Source organism: Anomaloglossus baeobatrachus, chromosome 2 (assembly GCF_048569485.1).
Source record: "Anomaloglossus baeobatrachus isolate aAnoBae1 chromosome 2, aAnoBae1.hap1, whole genome shotgun sequence".
Classification (NCBI taxonomy): domain Eukaryota; kingdom Metazoa; phylum Chordata; class Amphibia; order Anura; family Aromobatidae; genus Anomaloglossus; species Anomaloglossus baeobatrachus.
The window spans coordinates 655,336,277-655,359,371 of record NC_134354.1 but is presented as its reverse complement, the minus strand read 5'-3'; positions in this window follow the sequence as shown (position 1 = coordinate 655,359,371).

The window sequence follows — 23,095 nt, the reverse complement described above, 5'->3', positions numbered from 1 at the left end:
TTAATTGGGAATCCAGGAAGTCCTATTGCTGAACAGCCTGGCGTATATAAGAGAGCAGTTTCTGCTTATCTGCTGCCAGTGATAAATGTTTGCTTCTGCCTCTGAAGATGGCTTGGAGTTTGTCCTTCAGTTTCCTCTATTTATCCTGCACCAGTATTCACTCCAGATAAGTCTTCAGGTTTTCTTTTCCTAATTGCTGGTTTTGCACCTACTGGTGTTTGTGGTTTTGTTTTCATTTTGTTCTGTGTTTGTTTTCTTGTATGTGAGGATCTGGCTCTCTTCTATTTTTGAGAGGGCAGTTCCTTCAGCAAGAAAGGGGGTTTCTCCCTGTTCTGATTTTGAATTTTTGCACTTTTGAATATTATTTGTTCTGTGATTTTGTTTCTTCCCATTATATCTGGAGTTCTGTTTAAAGTGTCTGACACAAGAGTACCTGATATAGTGGGGGAAGACCGTGTGGTCTTAGGTTTTTTTTCTATCAGGAGTTTGGTACTTTTTGCAGGGTTTTTGGCTGGCCGCAATCAGTTATCTTTCCTGTCCTGTTGTATCTAGTAAGTCGGGCCTCACCCTTGCTAATCTATATTTTCTATCTGTGTATTGTGTTTTCTTACATCACCGTCGTTACATGTTGGGGGCTTGCTATTCCTTTGGGGACTGCTCCAAGGCAAGTTAGGATTCCTCATTTTTATCTTTGAGGTGCAGCAAGTTTCTTCGGCAGTGACGAAGTGTCTAGGTGTGTTAGGAACACTGCTACTTCTAGTGTTGTCCAATAGATAGGGGATTGCGGTCAGCTTAGTTTCCATCTACTCTTGTGGTTTTTGTTTTTTCCTGATTAATGGGATTTTTTTAGATCGTCCACGGTTACCAGTTCATAACATACTGGTCAACAGGAGGACCTAATCCATTGTTGTTTGCACATGCAGTGTTCAGTAGTGAAAGCTGCATGCGTGTGCTTGCAAGCTCATGTGGGAGTTTAGAGGGTTGGCAGCCAGCAAGATGCAGCTGTGGCCCAAGCCTCTGGTCCCTGGCAATCTACCTGAAAGCCAAAGAAAAGATCATGGCTGCCCGCATGTGGCACCACGGGCTGGAGGTTCCGCACCCCTGGTCTAGAGCCTAAAAATTTTTCAGAATGTTTATGAAGGTCCAAGTTCCTAACTAAATCATTTTTAAATTGAGCTGTGAAAAAAAAGCTGTGGCTCATTGGGAGTAGTATGAAAGTCTTTATCAGTATTCTGTTTTTTATGTTCTGAATCTTCTGAATCAGGTGTATCTTCTAATTTCTCCAGTGGTGAAGGGACAGGTATTTCTGGACCATGAGGCACAGAGCAATTCGGTGAAGGGAGATCCATGTACAGTTGAAGTCAGAAGTTTACATACACCATCTAAAAAGACACATCTGCATGTTTTTCTCACTGTCAGGCTATGTGCCCACGGGACTCTGTATCTGCGGATTTTTCTGCAGCTAAATCCACAGCATTCCCCCAGAATTCGCACCTTTTCATAGGTGCTGATTTTGTGCGGATTTGTTGCGGATTTGTCGCGGATTTAACGCAGATTTCGTTGTGGATTTTGCAATTTTTTTACATTCAATTGAATAGGCAAATCCGCAGGTAAATCCGCAACAATAATTGACATGCTGCAGATTTTTCCGCACGGAAATCCGCATGATTTGTGCTGCGGAAAAATCCGCAGAGTGGGGACAGCATTTCCCAAATGCCATAGAAATGGCTAGGGAGTAGCTGTGCTGCAGATTTCTGAAAAATCCGTGGCATTTCCGCGAGAAATCCGCGGCAAAATCCCCGCATTTTCCGCAGCGTGGGCATATAGCTTCAGAATAAACCTTTCCCGTTTTAGGTCAATTAGAATTAAATGGAACCTGTCAGGTCAAAAAAGCTTTCTGACTTACAAGCAGGAGCCTGTGTGAGCTAGTAACCCCTTCCTACCCATCCCTTTCTTGTAATATTGTGTAATATGAAAGTAATAAAATACATTTTATTACTTACATATTCCCTATGTAAATAGCACAGGTCTCTAGCTCCATGGGCGTCACATTGCCCTGTGGGAGTTTGCATGCTTTCCATGGTATCACACCCCTGTGGGTGTGATACCATGGATTTACATGAGTGATGTCACAGTCAGCTCCTTCAGAATCTTGTGCGCGCTTACCATTCTCACCGCCGCCTCATCCGGGTGCTTGCTGGTCGGCTTCTGACGTGCACTGCGCATGCTCAGATGTCTTGCTAAATTCTCCTAAAAAGGGGCTGAAAGCCCATACTTACGAAGCGTTCACTGATATCCTAATCAGGCACGAATACTAAGATTCTTTATAGCAAGATATTATTTATTTTAATAGCACATGAATAATCAATGGTACATAGGCATTAGCACTACTTTATAGTCCTAGAATCTTATAGAATAACAGAAATATACATCAACATTACCATATGTTGTAGCACTCCTTCCTCATCGGAGGGACTCGATTAGTGAGAAGGAAGACAACCCGGCCTCTGCATCACAGGTGCAGTGCGTCCACTTGAGCATCCTGGAAATATCCCTATCTCACTGAGCGAGCCCTGTATTTTTAAACCAAACTTTGTACATTGTGGTCATCGTGTGCACTGAGTATTGCAATTGGTGACCAGCATGTGATTGCTGAGTCATGGTCATGTAACCTGACCACATGCTGCTGTGGGCACCAGTAGCTTCCTACACATGTTGCTAGCTGACCACTGGTTTCCTGCATATGTTGCAATGAGCCGTGAACTTTACATCGCTAGTTTCCTACACACGTTGCTAACTAACCACTGGTTTCCTGCATATGTTGAACTGTAAGCGTTCCTTCCTCATAATAGTGGTTTGTTCAAGACCTACTAACATGTACTCTTCATCATGGTGAAATCGGGTTAATGAGAGGACACCTCTCTGATACTGAGTTTGGATGGATCAATAAGACCTGTGATCACTATCTTTTGATTAGGATTCCTATCTAATCACACTCATTCTTCAGTCATTTCACATTGGTATCACAATCGGTCCTTGATCCCAGGCATTATTTTCCATCATCAGTATTCCACTAGAGGAAGATCACTCAGAAAACACCATACCATGACAAAGAGGTATCGCTTTTAATAGGACACTATCATTGACTTTGCCACAAATTTTGTTTTCTTGGTTTGTTTGGATAAACGTTGAATCACAAATAGAATCACTTTCACTACTATGTATATTAAAACTAAAAGCAATATTATCTGAAAAGCCCCCTGCAAAAGCCCCATTACCCATCCTCCTAACCCCTTAAACCAATTTGCAGGGTTTAGAAAGGAAAAGGTATTCGCCCACCAACTATCTTTATTTATATTATTATCTTTTTGTTATTTATCTCTTAATTTGTGTATGTCACTTAACTTTGCTCGTCGTAATTGTAGCTGTCCTTCGGGATCTATGTAATGGCAACAGGCGGGGCCTATTATCTGATACATACCCCCTTGGGCTGCTGTTAGGTAATCAAGTACCAAAGTATGCTGGTTAGTAACTATAATTAACTGCTGTTGTACAGCTACAGAGGTGTTTACTATATCCAAAATTGCAAAAATTTGATCATCCAGATAATCAGTAGATTCTACTAATTTATCCCACATTTCCATTACCATTGGATATAGGAATAAAGTACTGAAAAACGTATTTGCTGTTTCCATTTGTACCACATGGGGTCGCCCTGATTCCCTTGGTTTATTATCTGCAGCTCTCTTGAATATCACGTGTTTTGGCAAAACCTGAGCATCTAATTGATCATAAGGTAATATAAAGGTGGCTGGGGTCAAACGAGCTAAAGTACAGCTTCCCTTGACTCCTGCTGGGAGCCTTTTATAGACATCACACCCACATACCCAATACATTCCTCTAGGTAAATCCCATATAGCTGAGTGTTGCAAAACTAAACAATGAACCAAGTCAACGAAAATACTAACATTTGATAATAAACACCACCTGGGCTGTTGTCCAACTGGGCTACAGTATCCTGCATCAGGGTTATTACAGGTCGGATCATTGCTCGATATTCAGAGGAATCATTACACATTAGATTTCCCGATATGTTACTACAAGTTTCACTAATCCCATTTATGAATATATTGGCATAAGGCCATAACATATCATGAATTGTCCTTTCCACTAATCTGGGTTTAAAAGCAGCTACAGTATTTATAGCTGTCCCAAAACTTATTTTTATATTCTCCATAGGGAGGACTCCCAGGTTAGTCAGTCCAGTCTTATTTCTTGGTACCCAAATTCCTCCCTTAAAAGCCAGATATTGTAAATTGGTGACTGTTCCACTCAAATTGCCTTGCCACCATGGAAGATTGATCCATCCCACTACAGGAATGGGTACTGTAGTATTCCATAGGCGAACATTTCGAGTGTCTTTATCAGCAAGATGATCAGAACAACTTTTCCACTTTAAGATTTCCTCCATCGATACCGGAGTAGCCAGATAAGGGGTAGCAACAAAATAGAAGTGGACCCGCACCACCGCGTATCACTCTGCAGTAATGCACGTGTGCTCGTGGAGGGCTGTAAATTACCGTGTCCTGAGTAGGGGTGATCGTCCAAAGAAAAAGTCCAAGTGCAGATGAACTGGGGAGAAGAATGAGGGACCGCACTCCGTCCACTGTGCAGGAATACGATTTATTTAGCGGTGCAGGGTAAAAAGCCGGAGACGCACTGTGAGCTGGCTCCCACGTAAAGGACGACGGCCGTTTCGCCTAATCAGGCTTCCACGGGTCCATGTTTGGAGCTACACCACCGCCCCTTATAAAGGAGAGCTCACAGGTGCGTCGCTAGCCACATGAAAACAACATGGAGAATGTTATACAAATTCAATACATGGAACATGCCATGCAACAGTGTAACATAATAAAACATCAATAATACAAAACATTTGTATCCAAAAGAAAAAATACACATGTATAAGTAGAAGACACAGAGGTGTAAGTAAAAAGGAAATCTACAAAAACACTGACAGATCAACACGATCATTTAACCCCATAGCCCCTTGCGCTCCATCAATCAATAATAAACCTGGCCTCTACCTTTAACAAAAGTTGCTGAAGGTTGCCCCCCTTAGGAGGGAGAACAACCCTTTTCAGGCCGGCGAAACGCAAGACATCAGGGTTACCATTGTGTTGTTCGCGGATATGGGTAATCAACCTGGGAGAACCTTTTCCTGACGTGACAGAGTTATAATGCTCTCTAAACCTGATGTACAGACACCTAATCGTTTTGCCTATGTAAAACCTGCCACACGGGCAGAAAATCACATAGACAACAAATTTGGTCTTGCAAGAGATAAACTGGTGTACAGAATGAAAATGCGGACCAACCTGCAAGGATTGTCCAGTGAGATGCAAGTTACAGAACCTGCAACTGCCACATCGATAATTTCCCGGTGGGCAACATCTATCAAGCCACACCGCGGGGCTAGTAAGTCTGTTCTTCACCAGTTTATCTCGCAGGTTACTACACCGCCTGAAAGTTATCAATGGATTGGCTTTGGTCATTTCACCCAAATAAGGGGTACTGGTGGCTGTAACCGGAGAATGTGTACAGATCCAACAATCTGTGTGTTGGCTACTGTTCTATATGGAGAGAAAGTATGCACACCAGTGACTATGTAAGGGGAATATATGTAAAGCAGAAACTGCTGTGTGAATACTGACATGAAAAATCCAATAGCTATATGTAAGAATGAAAATATGAAAAATGGAATCTGCATTACTGCCATGAACATATGAATCAAGAGAAATTTAGCTATTGAATTGATCAATGCAACAGACCCCCAACACTACGCCAAAGTATTTCTCTACGATGGGGTCCCTAGCTAGTGTGTGTCCTCCCATGCAGTTACAAAAACTTACCGTGTATGGGAAGCTGAGACCCAGGCTATACTGTATATGCTTATAATGTGGACTGGCAATAGGTGTGGGTGGGGCCGGGTTCAGCGCATCAGTTAAAATGTGATGGTGCATCAGAAATTTATTCACCATAGGTTCCTCCTGATGTAGACTTGTCCATCCAACGACCAAAGAGGCAAACATCAAACACAGGAATTTCTCCATCTCATCACTATCGAGCGCTTCCCAGTAACCAATACCATGGATTTTGCTTATTTACAACACCATCTGCAAATAGAGATACACTATTATTCTCGTAAATAACATTTTTCTTGTGGAACATATTCCCACTTCTCCACTCCTGGTCTCATTATCAGGAGAGTACGATCTTTTCCGACCGCTATTACCTCTGCCTCTGGGGGCGGTCCTTGGAGGTTTTGAATCCATATTTTTGCTCCTACATTTGTAATATTAGAGGATCCAAAACCTTTAGTACCACATATTATCAATTCTGCCAGGGCAGTTCCTTCTCTTATCTCAGACAAGTTTATTGGAATTATCAACATCTGGTGTTTCACCAAGATCAAAGGTTAATTTCCCAAATTTGACATCAGTACCTTGATTTCTCCCTGATAATCTGCATCTATTACCCCTCCCACCACTATGGCTCCTTTTAATGCTAAACTAGAACGACTAGCTATTTGACCATAATGATTCTTTAGTATCTTGCCACCCAATCCTGTTGAAATTGGTTATACCTTACCTGGGGGTACCACGACAGTTTCCAATGTACTGAGGTCTAAACCTGCTCAATAAGGTGTCGCTCTTAATGGGAGTTTGGCCTCTTCTTCCACTTTCCAAAAAATGATTGTACTCACTATGTGTGCCTCATGAATAGTAAGATTTGGTGTCAACATCCTCATGAGAGGAGTCATAGAATCTGTGATAGGTCTATTGTTTATTATCTGTAGAGCTTCACTGAGATTGTCTCTCCATTGTCCATACTGTTTGTCTGATTGATTTACTTTTTTCAAGTTGGATTTCAACAACCCATTCATTCTTTCCACCAGACCAGCCACCTGGGGATAGTATGGCATATGATACACCCATTGAATTTTATGGTCTTGGGCATAATCTTTTATCTTCTGACCAGTAAAATGAGAACCATTATCTGATTATACCTGCAATTGAACTCCATAGTATTGAGTGATGATTTCTAAAGTTCTCTCAGTACTCCACTGGGTTGCTGCCTTACAGGGAAAACCCACCATCAAACCTGAGTATGTGTCTACTGCAGTGCAGACGTATTTACACCCTCTACTTTCTGGCAATGGACCAATGAAATCCATCTGCCAAATTTGTGCAGGTAATTGTCCTCGACCTATGTGTCCCATTACTGTATGTAGAACCTCCCTCTTTTATATTGTCACACTGGACAGTGTAGAATGGTTTCTTTAATGATATCAAGAGTAAGAGGCACACCCCCACTTTTCCACAACCTTCTCCCACTCACATAACGAGCCGATACATCTGTGAACCATGCATGTGTTTGTTGTTGTTCAGTTAAATATTCATATGCTTTCCCCCACTTCACCGGGGATTCTTCTAGCATTGCAGCTTTGCTGGGAAAAGATGTTTCCTCAGCTACCTCTGCCACTTTCTCATGTAGAGTGGCGATCCCGCCTTCTCCCTTCTTGGCCCTTTCCGAAATGTACCATTTCCATTTAATGATACTTTGTTCCTGGGCGTGCCCCACCCTATTGGTTTTAGGATTGGACAACACCCACTGCATTATGGGTATTGCTGGTCTCAGCAATACCTCATGTTCAATGGTTAATTGTTCCGTCTCTACCAGAGCCCAATAACAAGCTAACAATTGCTGTTCAAAAGGAGTGTATTTTTCTCCAGCATCTGGTAATTTTCTATTCCAAAATCCAAGAGGAACTCTTTTTTTTCCCCCCCTTGTTTTTGCCAAAGTGACACATGCAGCTCCACGGGTCCTGACCAGATTGGCCATAGATCCACGGCTTGTATAGCTTCCTTGACCATCTCTAACACATTTTGCTGTTCCTCTCCCCAGTGGAACTCATATTTTTTTCTTGTTACTTTGGACAAAGGAGCCAACATTTGTCCCAAATGAGGCATATGTTGTCTCCAAAAACCAAACAATCCAATATAAGACTGAGTCTCCTGTTTGGATTTAGGGACCGGAAAATTAATAATTTTCTGTCTGGCATTGGGCAAGATCTCTCTGTGCCCCTTGTTCCACTGAATCCCTAGAAATTTTACCACCTGAGACGGTCCTTGAACCTTGGCATCATTGATTTCCCATCCTTTACTCCTCATATGAGCAACCAGTTTTGTCAATTGATCTTTCACACTTTGCTCATCTTGCCCTTGTATCATTATATCATCAATATAATGTGAGATCTGCATTTCTGATGGTAGATCGAATCCATCCAAATGCTCTGCCACCATCCGGTGACAGATTGTGGGTCTATGTAGCCATCCTTGGGGTAACCTGGTAAAGGTATATTCTCTCCCTAACCAAGTGAATGCAAATTGATCTTGAGCCTTCTCTTCTATAGGTATAGTAAAGAAAGCATTTGCTAAATCAATTACTGCATACCAAGTTCCGGAGTGAGTCTGAATATTTTCCACAATCGTTATTGTATCTGGAACTGCAGCTGTCAAAGGAAGAGTATTGTTGTATAACTCCCTATAATCAACTGTCATGCACCAGGAGCCATCACTCTTTTTTAATTGGCCAGAAAGGATTATTCTATGCGGTAGTAGTAGGGCGCATTACCCCAGTTTCTACCAATTCTTTAATGGTTTTTCCTATCTCTCTGTGACCTCCTGGTATTTGATATTGTTTCATAGCTACCATTTTTGTAGCTGGAGGCACATGTACAGGGGCATTTTGACTTTGCCCACCACCACCGGTCGCATTTCCTTATGACAAGACTTAAACTAACAGAAGGAAAATTCTCCTTTGGGGTTAAGAGCCATCCCTTTTAGGACATCAATTCCCAAAATATATTCTGGTATAGGAACTACCAGCACCGTATACTTCTTGATAGGTAAATTATCTATCTTCAAAGCTACTTGTGTCTGAACCCCGGTGATCACTTGACCACCTAGTCCAGCAATTTTTACTCGATGTCCTTTTATTTTTTCTTGTTTCCATGAATTAAGTAGCCTCCACCCTCGTGTCAATCAAAGCTGGGACTCTTTGAACATTTCCCCCTTTCCAATGTATGCTAAGATTGACGTAGGGACGCTCGTCCCTTTTTATCAAAAGGGGGGCTTAGCTGGATACCTATGGTAAATCACTTCCTTCTGAACTTTCATTTACACAGACTTCAGTCTGTGTATTAGCCCTTCCTTCCATGACCTTTGTGGCCACGGCTGCAGCCAGTTCTTCCTATGGGTAAACTGACTGAAAATCTTCCCAAGACACATTCTTTGGGGGTTTTCCCCCTTTTCCTTCTGATTTCTTGGGGGGTTTTGAGCCCTCCTCCACATTTGTAGTGGTCACTTTCTTTGCGGATAGAACTTTCTGTTTGTACAACTTCCATAATTCTCCTGTCTCCTTTCCATCAATCCTTTCCTTATTGATCCCGGATTTAAGCAAAGCCTGGAACATGTCTTTGCGAGACACCCGTGGGGCCTCCCCTACTGATTTCTCTTTCCAATCAGGATTGTTTGGCTTAGTGTTACCAAGATGGCCTCCAGGGGACGGTTTATCCCACTGTGCCATATCCTGTAACTCTCTCATCCTCCCTAGAACTACACCGATTGATTCTCCAGTCAGCGCCACAGTTAAGGTTAAAATAACTGTTTTGTATGCTGGAGGAGCATGTTTAACCAGCCTATTTCTTATGCTGGCTGTCAATGGGTACTGGAGATAATCATCATCCATTCCCAAAAGAGGAAGAGCATTCCTCATTGCTTCTTCCTTCAGACGTTCCATACAATCTTTTAAGGTATACCAAGGTTTATCATTGATAGGAAAGTCTGCTTCTGATGGGTATTTGTCCAGAAAAGCATGGGCAAAGATCCTGATTAAGTTTTGAGTGCCTTGTTCATTATGATCAACAAAATAATTTTTTATTGATCTCTGAATTACTGGGTCCTCAGACATGGTGACAAATTTTGCCACGTCTCCGGTGTCAAAGTGCACTCCACTTCCTCCGAGATCATGCACCCTGACTAACCAGGGAATTTCTTCTCCTGGTTTTTGTCTAAACTGTGTTAAAATGCTATCAACTTCTCACTGAGAGTAATCTTCAATGGTTACTCGATTCTTTACATGAGGAATCATTCTCTCATTTGTGATAGCATTACCATCTTCGTCATATTGCAGATTTCCCTGACCATCCCAGACATGTTCCCGGATTATCTCATTCTCTGTCCTCTCTAGGCGCCTCCTTACTAGGTTAGCCTGAATCCTCCCTTTATGGTAATCCTTCTCATCAGATGATGAAGATGAATCCCACACATCCCCATCCCAAGTATCAGGATCCCAGTTTACAGAAGCTAAGGTGATAGTTTTATGTACCTTTGTTTTATTTACCTTTCCTCTTCTTTTCTTGTACTTATTTTGAGCAATTATTACGGCAGCTTTTTCTGCCACGTTCTGATAATGTTCCAATTTATCCTTCAACAGTCGGGTATTACATTCCAGAACTGTTTTCTGGCCACCTTCTTCATCTTTTGTTCCATCTGGGAATATTTCTTTTGCATCTTTAGATTACGCTCATGCATTGCACGATATGCACTTGCCAAAATGCAGATGCGCCGTCCTAAATAAATTACATCACCTGCTTTCTCAGGGACACTAGTGATTACATTCACAACATCAGTAGGTTCACTACCCTTAAGCTTATCCTGCCATTGTTCTGCCAATCCACAATTGACCAATTCATGTGCTATAAGATTGTAGGGAGCCTCAGTCCAGCCAGGAATCTGCACAACAACCTCCTTAACACTATCCTTACATTTTCTGAACATTTTGACACTATGCAAAAAGATTGAAAAAATCTGGAAATTTGCCAAATATGTTTTTAATTTCTAAATTACAAAAATTCATTAATTACTTCTTATAGAAGTAATCCTGCCGACTACGCCAATTTATGTCTTGCTAAATTCTCCTAAAAAGGGGCTTAAAGCCCGTACTTACGAAGCGCTCACTGATATCCTAATCAGGCACAAATACTAAGATTCTTTATAGCAAGATATTATTTATTTTAATAGCACATGAATAATCAATGGTACATAGGCATTAGCACTACTTTATAGTCATAGAATCTTATACATAACAGAAATATGCATCAACATTACCATATGTTGTAGCACTCCTTCCTCATCGGAGGGACTCTCTTAGTGAGAAGGAAGACAACCCGGCCTCTGCATCACAGGCGCAGTGCGTCCACTTGAGCGTCCTGGACATGTCCCTATGTCACTGAGCGAGCCCTGTATTTTTAAACCAAACTTTGTACATTGTGGTCCTCGTGTGCACTGAGTATTGAAATTGGTGACCAGCATGTGATTGCTGAGTCATGGTCATGTAACCTGACCACATGCTGCTGTGGGCACCAGTAGCTTCCTACACATGTTGCTAGCTGACCACTGGTTTCCTGCATATGTTGCAATGAGCCGTGAATTCTACATCGCTAGTTTCCTACACATGTTGCTAACTAACCACTGGTTTTCTGCATATGTTGGACTGTAAGCATTCCTTCCTCATAATAGTGGTTTGTTTAAGACCTACTAACACGTACTCTTCATCATGGTGAAATCGGGTCAACCAGAGGACACCTCTCTGATACTGAGTTTGGATGGATCAATAAGACCTGTGATTACTATCTTTTGATTAATATTCCTATCTAATCACACTCATTATTCAGTCATATCACATTGGTATCACATCAGAAGACTCCTGCTGTTCCTGTTATGCGCAGTGCGCGTCATTGTATCACTAATTGTCATATACAAACATTTTTTGGAGAGGCAAAGGAGAATAATAATCAAAATGAACTGGAGATGAAAATTATATGTTTTTTTATTTTATGTAAATTTATGTTTGTGTATTTATTATTAAATTGTTATGTGTTGACTAGTGATGAGCGAGCATGCTTGTCACTACTCGGTACTCGCACGAGTATCGCTGTACTCGGGCTGCTCGGCGGGGACCGAGTAATCTCGCGATACTCGTGCTGTACTCGTGGTCTTCATCCCTGCATGTTGGCGCTCTTTTGAGAGCCAGCCCTCATGCAGGGATTGGCTGGCAGACCACTGCAATGCCACAGCCCTGTTAGTTGTGGAATTGCAGTGATTGGCCGGCCTGCACAGCGTGACCGAGCCTTTATACCGGCCGGCGCGCTGTGCTCTGCTCACAGCTATCCAGACAGTGAGTGCAGGGAGAGTGTCGCTGATTCAGGGAAAGCTTTGCGGCCCTTTATAGCTTTTTCAGTTGCAGGGCTGCAAACAGTGTGACCAAAAGTCCTTCTCAGGACTATTCTAGTTGTATACAGGCAGGCAGGGTATAGCCAGGTCGGAGTACAGTAGCAGAGTCCTTCTCAGGACTACTGTTGCTATATACAGGCAGGGTATAGCCAGGTCTGAATACAGGCTAGTGACCAAAAGAGTCCTTGTCAGGACTATTGTACCAGTATACAGGCAGGCAGGCAGGCAGGGTAGTGGTGACTGTATACCAGCCTTCATCATATCTGGGGCTGGTGTACACAGTGTAAAACAGTCCAGATAGTGTCTGACTTGTCTGTAATTGTCGCTCCCCAAAAAAACCTGTTAGGTTCTTATTGCGTCCGTGCTTGGTTTTTAAAACCGCACGTGTGTGCCTGTTGGTGGCAGCGTACAGGTGCACTTGTGTGCAATTTCCAGAAACTTTAATATAACGCACAAGTAGTGAATATACACGTCAGCAGTGCACAGCATTGCAAAATGCGCAAGGGCATTGGCAAGGAACAAGGAAGTGGACGTGATGGTGGTGCAGGCAGAGGCCGAGGTCGTGGGCAAGCTCTAATTTCGCCACAACAAAGGGCCACATCTAGTCGCTCGCACGTCCTGTCCCAAATTCTTGGGGACCGCAGTACACCGCTCTTGAACCAAGACCAGTGTCAACAGGTTGTTAGTTGGATAGCAGATAATGCTTCCAGTCAGATTGGCACCACCACAAACACTCTGTCTTCCACACGGTCAAGTGTCAGTAGCCGTGATACTGCACCGCACATTTCTGAACCTGATCCTCCTTCCTACCACCAGGCTGAGTACACGTCCTCCTCGGACATTAATGATCCCACACTTGGACACTCGGAAGAGCTGTTCACGTTTCCATTCACACATTCTGGCCTCTCGCCAGCTCATATTGAAGTGGGTCATGAGGAGATCGTCTGTACAGATGGCCAAATATTTGAGCAGCCACGTTCTCACGAAGTTGGCAACGTGTCTCAACAAGTGGTGGACGATGATGAGACACAATTGTCAGGAAGTCAGGAGGAGGAGCAGGGTGCGGAAGAGGAAGACGACGTGGTGGATGATCCAGTAACTGACCCAACCTGGCAGGAGGATATGCAGAGCGAGGACAGCAGTGCACAGGGGGAGGGAGGCGTAGCATCACAACAGGCAGTAAGAAGCAGGGTGGTGGCCCCAGGCAGAAGTCAGGCAACCGTTCCCCGGAACAACACGACGACACAAGGTGCCTGTACAAATGTTAGGTCTTCCCGAGTCTGGCAGTTTTTTAAGTTGGATCCAGATGATTCAAAAAAGGCCATTTGCAACACCTGCCGTGCCAGCATCAGCAGGGGTACCAAAACTAGCAGCCTGACCACCACCAGCATGATCAGGCACATGTCAGCCAAGCACCCGACTTTGTGGGAAGTACAACAGAGTCGAGGAGCAGTGCTTGCTGATGTCACTGCTACGTCTTCGCTGGTTGTGCATGCGAGCCAATCCCCTGTCCATGCTGCCTGCGAACAAGCCTCCTCCACTCCTGCACCTGCAGTTGCCTACGCAGAAAGAACACCATCATCAAGCACGTCCTTGTCCCAGCGCAGCGTTCAGTTATCCATTCAGCAAACCTTTGAACGCAGGCGCAAATACACTGCCAACACCCCACATGCCACAGTTCTAAATGCTAACATTTCGCGACTGCTTGCGCTGGAAATGTTGCCTTTTAGGCTGGTGGAGACAGAAGCATTCCGTGACCTGATGGCGGCAGCTGTCCCACGTTACTCGGTCCCCAGCCGCCACTATTTCTCCCGGTGTGCCGTCCCCGCGTTGCATAACCACGTGTCACAAAACATCACACGTGCCCTGAACAACGCTGTTTCACCCAAGGTCCACCTAACCACAGACACGTGGACAAGTGCTTGTGGGCAAGGCCGCTACATCTCGTTGACGGCACACTGGGTTAATATTGTGGAAGCTGGGACCCAGTCTGAGCGAGGGACGGAACACGTCCTTCCCACACCAAGGTTTGCAGGCCCTACCTCAGTCAGTGTTTCACCCACACTCTACAGCTCCGGAATGTCATGCTCTTCAGCCTCCTCCTCCTCCTGCGCATCCTCATCCACTGTGCCCTCCACACCAGTCACAAGCTGGAAGCACTGCAGCACTGCCTCGGCGAAGCGGCAACAGGCTGTGCTGAAGCTAATCTGCATAGGTGACAAACCCCACAATGCAGAAGAGCTGTGGACAGCTCTGAAACAGCAGGCAGATCACTGGCTCACACCTCTGAACCTAAAGCCAGGAAAGGTCGTGTGTGACAATGGCCGGAACCTGGTGGCGGCTTTGAGGCGAGGCCAGCTGACACATGTTCCATGCGTGGCCCATGTGCTCAACCTCGTGGTTCAGCGGTTTATAAAGTCATACCCAGAGCTGTCTGATCTGCTGGTAAAAGTTCGCCGCCTGTCTGCACATTTTCGAAAGTCACCTACTGCTTCAGCCGGCCTTGCCGGCTTTCAGCGCCGTTTGCATCTTCCGGCTCACAGACTGGTGTGTGATGTCCCCACGCGTTGGAATTCAACTCTGCACATGTTGGTCAGGATATGTGAGCAGAAGAGGGCAGTTGTTGAGTACCTGCATCACCTAAACCGTCGGGAAATGGGTCAAACTCCACACATAACACCTGAGGAGTGGAGATGGATGTCAGACCTATGTACCATCCTCCAAAACTTTGAGGACTCCACCAAGATGGTGAGTGGTGATGACGCCATTATTAGCGTCACCATACCGCTACTCTGCCTTCTAAAACGGTCTCTACTGAAAAACAAACATGATGCATTGCAGGCGGAGCGCGATGAGTTGCAGCAAGAAACAGTAGTGGGTGTGGGTGATAACACACAGCCCAGCCTCGTCTCATCACAACGTGCAGTGGAGGACTATGACGAGGAGGAGGATGAAGACATGGAGCAACTCTCCGGCCAAATTGAGGATATGACATGCACACCAGTCATATCCTCGGTTCAGCGTGGCTGGCCAGAGGACAGGGTAGATGAGGAGGAGGAGGAGGAGGAGGAGGAGGACAGCATGTTCAGTCATCTTGTTGGTCAGGCTACTGAAGTCCTGGCTGTTAAGAGTCTGGCGCACATGGCTGACTTTATGGTAAGCTGCCTGTCTCGTGACCCTCGCGTTAAGAACATCTTGGCCGACAATCATTACTGGTTGGTAACACTGTTAGACCCACGCTACAAGGAGAACTTTTTGTCTCTTATTCCCGTGGAGGAGAGGTCAACCAAAATGCAGCAGTTCCGGAAGGCCATACTCACGGAAGTAGGCAAAGCATTCCCCTCACAAAACGCTAGCGGCATAGGTCAGGAATCAGTGGACAACCGAGGCGTACAGCCGAGAGAGGCACAAGTCCAATCCGCCAGAGGTAGGGGAACAGTCTTTAAGATGTGGGACAGTTTTCTCAGCCCCTCACGTACCACAGCCCCTGAGGTGCGGGGTAGTGCCACAAGAAATCCTAAGTTTGCCCAGATGCTGAAGGAGTACCTTGCAGATCGAACAACTGTACTCCGACATTCCTCTGTGCCTTACAATTATTGGGTATCCAAGCTGGACACGTGGCATGAATTGGCTCTCTACGCCTTGGAAGTCCTGGCCTGCCCTGCTGCTAGCGTTTTGTCAGAGCGTGTTTTTAGTGCCGCAGGTGGAATCATTACAGATAAACGCACCCGCCTGTCAACTGAAAATGCTGACAGGCTGACTCTGATCAAGATGAACAATGGTTGGATTGGGCCAGACTTCACCACACCACCAGCAAATGAGAGCGGAATTTAAAGTTTGCCATGTACCTCCACTCACCCATGGGTACACACTTCTGGACTTTGGATAATCGCTGGACTGCTCCTCCTTCTCCTCATGCGCCACCATGATGATGACCATTACAAATTGCAATACTTAGGCCTTTGTTTCAGGTATACCCCCAGTGGTAAATTTTTTCGCCCATTCTTTGCAGAATGGACATTACAACGACAGGAGACCCGCTCCTTTGCAATGGGAACAATGTTTTGAGGCCCTCATGCACGTCTCTACCCAGGGACAACGTGGAGCCTCCCAATTTTTGGCTGCCCTGCCTAAGGGCTATACTATAATACACCCACTTCCTTAAAATGGACACTCAATGTTTTGAGGCCCTCATGCACGTCTCTACCCAGGGACAACGTGGAGCCTCCCAATTTTTGGCTGCCCTGCCTAAGGGCTATACTATAATACACCCACTTCCTTAAAATGGACACTCAATGTTTTGAGGCCCTCATGCACGTCTCTACCCAGGGACAACGTGGAGCCTCCCAATTTTTGGCTGCCCTGCCTAAGGGCTATACTATAATACACCCACTTCCTTAAAATGGACACTCAATGTTTTGAGGCCCTCATGCACGTCTCTACCCAGGGACAACGTGGAGCCTCCCAATTTTTGGCTGCCCTGCCTAAGGGCTATACTATAATACACCCACTTCCTTAAAATGGACACTTAATGTTTTGAGGCCCTCATGCACGTCTCTACCCAGGGACAACATGGAGCCTCCCAATTTTTGGCTGCCCTGGCAAAGGGCTATACTGAAATAGACCCACTTCCTTACAATGGGCACTTCAGGTTTACAGGCCCTCATGCACGTCTCTATCCAGGGACAATGTGGAGCCTCCCAATTTTTGGCTGCCCTGGCAAAGGGCTATACTGAAATAGACCCACTTCCTTACAATGGGCACTTCAGGTTTACAGGCCCTCATGCACGTCTCTATCCAGGGACAACGTGGAGCCTCCCAATTTTTGGCTGCCCTGCCTAAGGGCTATACTACAATAGACCCACTTCCTTACAATGGGCACTTCAGGTTTACAGGCCATCATGCACGTCTCTATCCAGGGACAACGTGGAGCCTCCCAATTTTTGGCTGCCCTGGCAAAGGAAAATACTACAAAGACTCACTTCCTCAAAATGGGCACATTAGACTCAAGAGGCCTTCATGTACGTCTCTTCTCAGGGACATCGGAGTGCCACACAATGTTTTCACGTAAAATCTTTCATGTATTAATCTCAAAAAGTAACATACACCAGCTCTATCTCACTATTGGGTATGTGCCCTTAACATTTCCGCCATGAAAAATCATTTTGGGGTCATTTTGGAAGGTTTTCTGGTGAGTCCGTAAAAATGGCGTAAAACGCGGACAAAATTGTTCACAGCTGTGACTTTTGAGTGATAAATGCTTCAAGGGGTCTTCCCCATGCTGTTGCCATGTCATTTGAGCACTCTTCTGAGACTTTTGTGCTATTTTTAGGGTTTCTCCATGCTGCCGGGGGGTCATTTCACAAAAATACTCGGGTCTCCCATAGGATAACATTGGGCTCGTTGCTCGGGCCGAGTACACGAGTATCTTGGGAGGCTCGGCCCGAGCTTCGAGCACCCGAGCTTTTTAGTACTCGCTCATCACTAGTGTTGACACAACAATTTAATCTCCTTTGCCTCTCCAAACATTTTTTGTATATGACAATTAGTGATACAATGAAATAAAAAACTCTCTATAGAACTATCCATAGATACATGTATGGTAAATGGATGATATAAAAAATGTGTATACGCTTTCTATACATATAAGCATATATACATGTTTTATATGCATATATATATATCTATATATATATATATATATATATATATATATATATATACAGTTAGGTCCAGAAATATTTGGACAGTGACACAAGTTTTGTTATTTTAGCTGTTTACAAAAACATGTTCAGAAATACAATTATATAAATAATATGGGCTGAAAGTGCACACTCCCAGCTGCAATATGAGAGTTTTCACATCCAAATCGGAGAAAGGGTTTAGGAATCATAGCTCTGTAATGCATAGCCTCCTCTTTTTCAAGGGACCAAAAGTAATTGGACAAGGGACTCTAAGGGCTGCAATTTACTCTGAAGGCGTCTCCCTCGTTAACCTGTAATCAATGAAGTAGTTAAAAGGTCTGGGGTTGATTACAGGTGTGTGGTTTTGCATTTGGAAGCTGTTGCTGTGACCAGACAACATGCGGTCTAAGGAACTCTCAATTGAGGTGAAGCAGAACATCCTGAGGCTGAAAAAAAAGAAAAAATCCATCAGAGAGATAGCAGACATGTTTGGAGTAGCAAAATCAACAGTCGGGTACATTCTGAGAAAAAAGGAATTGACTGGTGAGCTTGGGAACTCAAAAAGGCCTGGGCGTCCACGGATGACAACAGTGGTGGATGATCGCCGCATACTTTCTTTGGTGAAGAAGAACCCGTTCACAACATCAACTGAAGTCCAGAACACTCTTAGTGAAGTAGGTGTATCTGTCTCTAAGTCAACAGTAAAGAGAAGACTCCATGAAAGTAAATACAAAGGGTTCACATCTAGATGCAAACCATTCATCAATTCCAAAAATAGACAGGCCAGAGTTAAATTTGCTGAAAAACACCTCATGAAGCCAGCTCAGTTCTGGAAAAGTATTCTATGGACAGATGAGACCAAGATCAACCTGTACCAGAATGATGGGAAGAAAAAAGTTTGGAGAAGAAAGGGAACGGCACATGATCCAAGGCACACCACATCCTCTGTAAAACATGGTGGAGGCAACGTGATGGCATGGGCATGCATGGCTTTCAATGGCACTGGGTCATTTGTGTTTATTGATGACATAACAGCAGACAAGAGTAGCCGGATGAATTCTGAAGTGTACCGGGATATACTTTCAGCCCAGATTCAGCCAAATGCCGCAAAGTTGATCGGACGGCGCTTCATAGTACAGATGGACAATGACCCCAAGCATACAGCCAAAGCTACCCAGGAGTTCATGAGTGCAAAAAAGTGGAACATTCTGCAATGGCCAAGTCAATCACCAGATCTTAACCCAATTGAGCATGCATTTCACTTGCTCAAATCCAGACTTAAGACGGAAAGACCCACAAACAAGCAAGACCTGAAGGCTGCGGCTGTAAAGGCCTGGCAAAGCATTAAGAAGGAGGAAACCCAGCGTTTGGTGATGTCCATGGGTTCCAGACTTAAGGCAGTGATTGCCTCCAAAGGATTCGCAACAAAATATTGAAAATAAAAATATTTTGTTTGGGTTTGGTTTATTTGTCCAATTACTTTTGACCTCCTAAAATGTGGAATGTTTGTAAAGAAATGTGTACAATTCCTACAATTTCTATCAGATATTTTTGTTCAAACCTTCAAATTAAAAGTTACAATCTGCACTTGAATTCTGTTGTAGAGGTTTCATTTCAAATCCAATGTGGTGGCATGCAGAGCCCAACTCGCGAAAATTGTGTCACTGTCCAAATATTTCTGGACCTGTTTTTTTATTTTATTTTTTTTCTCTACTCCTCCCCCATTTTTCCTCGTTCCCATGTTTCAACCTTGATGATCAGCTATTAAAGCTTGCCACATTGATCGCTTTTGTTTACCTATGAATAAGGACATGTTTTTAACCTCCTGTCCGAAACATGTAAGGATATTATGATACCCCTTTACACCTTTTGCGGTTTTTATATTTTTAACTTAAATGTCTCAATAAATTTTTGATTTTTATATAAAATAATTTTTGGTGCTGGATTCCATTTTTCCCTGCCCCCTTCTTCCTCTCATTGACTCAATGCTGAGCTCTATGTGAGTACAAGATGAGTCTCTTCGTACACTCGAGTACTATGGCTATGAAAAGGACAACATAGTGTTCCAGCAGGACAATGACCAAAAGCATAAGTTGAGATTGAGGAAGAAATGGTTCAATGTCAAGAAGTATAGGCTATGGATTGGCCTCTACAGTCCCCAGACCTCAACCCAATCGAACAGTTGTGGATAGAGTTGGACATAATTATGTATACATACCCAAGTGAGTCGACCAGTGTAACCAACTTTGGGAATGTGTAGAAAAGACCTGGGATCAGATTTTAGTTGATACCTGCTTGAATCTGAACACAAACATGTCCAGAAGGATTCAGGTAGCATTGAAAGTCAAAGGAGAATTTACAAAATATTTACAAAATAATAATAATAATAAAAAAAAAAATTAGACTTTTAGAAGGAAAACAGTAGCCATTCAGTGACATGGCAATAATCTGCACAACTAATCACATGCTAAATAGTTGCGTGTCAAATGTATGTATGAGTTATCCAAGATGATTGTATGTAAAATGAAAGCAGTCTCATGCTCAAAGCTGTAGAGGATGGTGAGATATGGAGCCCAATAGTCAAATGTTCAAAACATTGTTACCCTTTTGCTTGTCACTATATAACCACACACTGCCCCCCTCCTCCTCCATGAACTATTGAACCCACATTGTCACCCATAAGGAACTATGGCCTGTAGACAATATCCCATTCACACTGTCTCAGGCATTATGAACTATGGCCTTCACACTGTCCCCATTTTACACTGTCCCCATCTTCAGTGCCCGCCTGTTATAGTTGCTGTGGTTCTGGAGACTATGTCCGGATTTCTTGCTACTGCACATGTGCAAGCGCTGGAGACTAAGTCCTATCTTGGAGCCATTGCACATGTGTGGGTGACATCATCGCTGACACGAGGTCACATGTTTCTGACACCTTCTAAGCTGATTGGCATCTGGTCATGTGCTTGTGATACGTGGTCACATGTCTCTGACACCTTCTATGCAGATTGGTCGCTGGTCATGTGCTTGTGACGCTTTGCTCGGTGATAGGCCAGCGTGACGTCATTGCTGTTGTTCTGGCAGCGGATTGGCTCTGGTGTCCTCCATCTTGGATGGGGCACAGAGTCTATATAAGACCTTGACTCACGCCGCCCGGCGCTCAGTCCTCTTGGTTCATGCATGAGGGTAGACGCCCTGTGCACGTCCCTCTAGGCATCTCTCTGTCTATGTTAGGTGAGAGCTACCGGCAGGGTAGCGTTCTTATACCTTACAGCTTCGGCTGCAGTCCGTATCCTTACCTCTTAGTGGAGCGGACATAGGCAGGTGCCTGAGGCATATGGTCCGGCTGGGCCTTGTGATTTTACTCATAGGTGGACGTTGCCGCTAGGGTAACGTTCCTTATACTGCGTCTGGCAGTTGTTCGTATCCTCGCACACTAGGGGAGTGAATAGAGGTAGGAGCTTTGTGCGGCTTATGCTGCTGTCTGTCTCTTTTGCACCACTAGAAGAGCGGACCTAGGCAGGTGCCATATCTAGTGGTTCGTGTCCTCGCACACTAGTGGAGCGAACGCAGGTAGGAGCTTTGTGCGGCGTACACTGCTGTCCGTCTCCTGGCACCACTAGAAGAGCGGACCTAGGTAGGTGCCATTTCCCACTCACTGCTTTTGTCTCTATGATCTTTAACAGAAACCATTCCACACACCCTCCAAGTAAGGGAGGAATTGCTTTATTTTCTAATTATATTCCTCTGTGAGTTTAACAGAGGTATTGCACTCTGCACTTGTGCTATTATTTTTTACAGTGGCACACTTATATACCCCTTATCCTCTGCCATAGTCTGCAGCAGAGTCTTTGCACGGTGGACACTGACTGTCTGACATTCCTTTAGGTTTTATTATCAGACAGCCCCCCGTAACACCGCCCATGTTCCTGTAACTCCACAAAGTTTCCTCATACTGTCCCTATTTCTGGATGCTGCCCGTCATACTGTGGATTAACACTGTTCCTCCTTCTATACACTGCCCCTCATCCTGTACTCTCTTTCTGTATACTGTGCCCCATACTATGCCCTCCTTCAATATACTATGTCCTGTTTCTATATACTACCCTCGATACTGTGCAATTTTTCTGTATACTGTCTCCCATATAATGAAAAAAGGAGGGGAGCCAGCACTGCTTATGAATGGCATGCAACAATGAAGAAATAAAAAGTGTAATATTCACAAATTCATTCCTACTGTAACAATTCAATGAGATTTTTTGCAAATGATTGATCAATGATTTGAGCCCCCCTGCCCCGTCACGGCAAATCTCTATAGGGGGTCCCTAACGCTATATTATAAATTATTATGTACCATAAGGTCTCATATAATGAGCAGGACCATATGAAAACACCACTTACCCGAGACATGTCTGAACCGCTCCCATGCTGCCAGGACTGACAACCGCGAATAAAGGCAGCCCAGGTGCCAGTGTGTGTGTCAGAACCACACACACCAGCACAATGTCAGGACTGGCCCTCACAGTGCCAGACCAGCAAACGTGGATTAGGGCAGAGCAAGGTTCAGGCAGGTGGTGTTTAAATAATGATGCCTTGGAGCAGGAGGCGGTGGCTGTGTGTGAACAAGCACCAAACTGAATTTTGATGGCGACAGAAGGAATTTGCAAACCACACTGGGCATGCACGGTTATATGAGACCTTATGGTACATAATTTATAATATAGCGTTAGGGACCCCCCTATAGAGATTTGCCGTGACGGGGCAGGGGGGCTCAAATCATTGATCAATCATTTGCAAAAAATCTCATTGAATTGTTACAGTAGAAATGAATTTGTGAATATTACACTTTTTATTTCTTCATTGTTGTATGCCATTCATAAGCAGTGCCGGCTCCCCTCCTTTTTTCGTTTACTGGTCAGGTGGTTGACCACCACCATGCCATGCACGCCCAGTGTGGTTTGCAAATTCCTTCTGTCGCCATCAAAATTCAGTTTGGTGCTTGTTCACACACAGCCACCGCCTCCTGCTCCAAGGCATCATTATTTAAACACC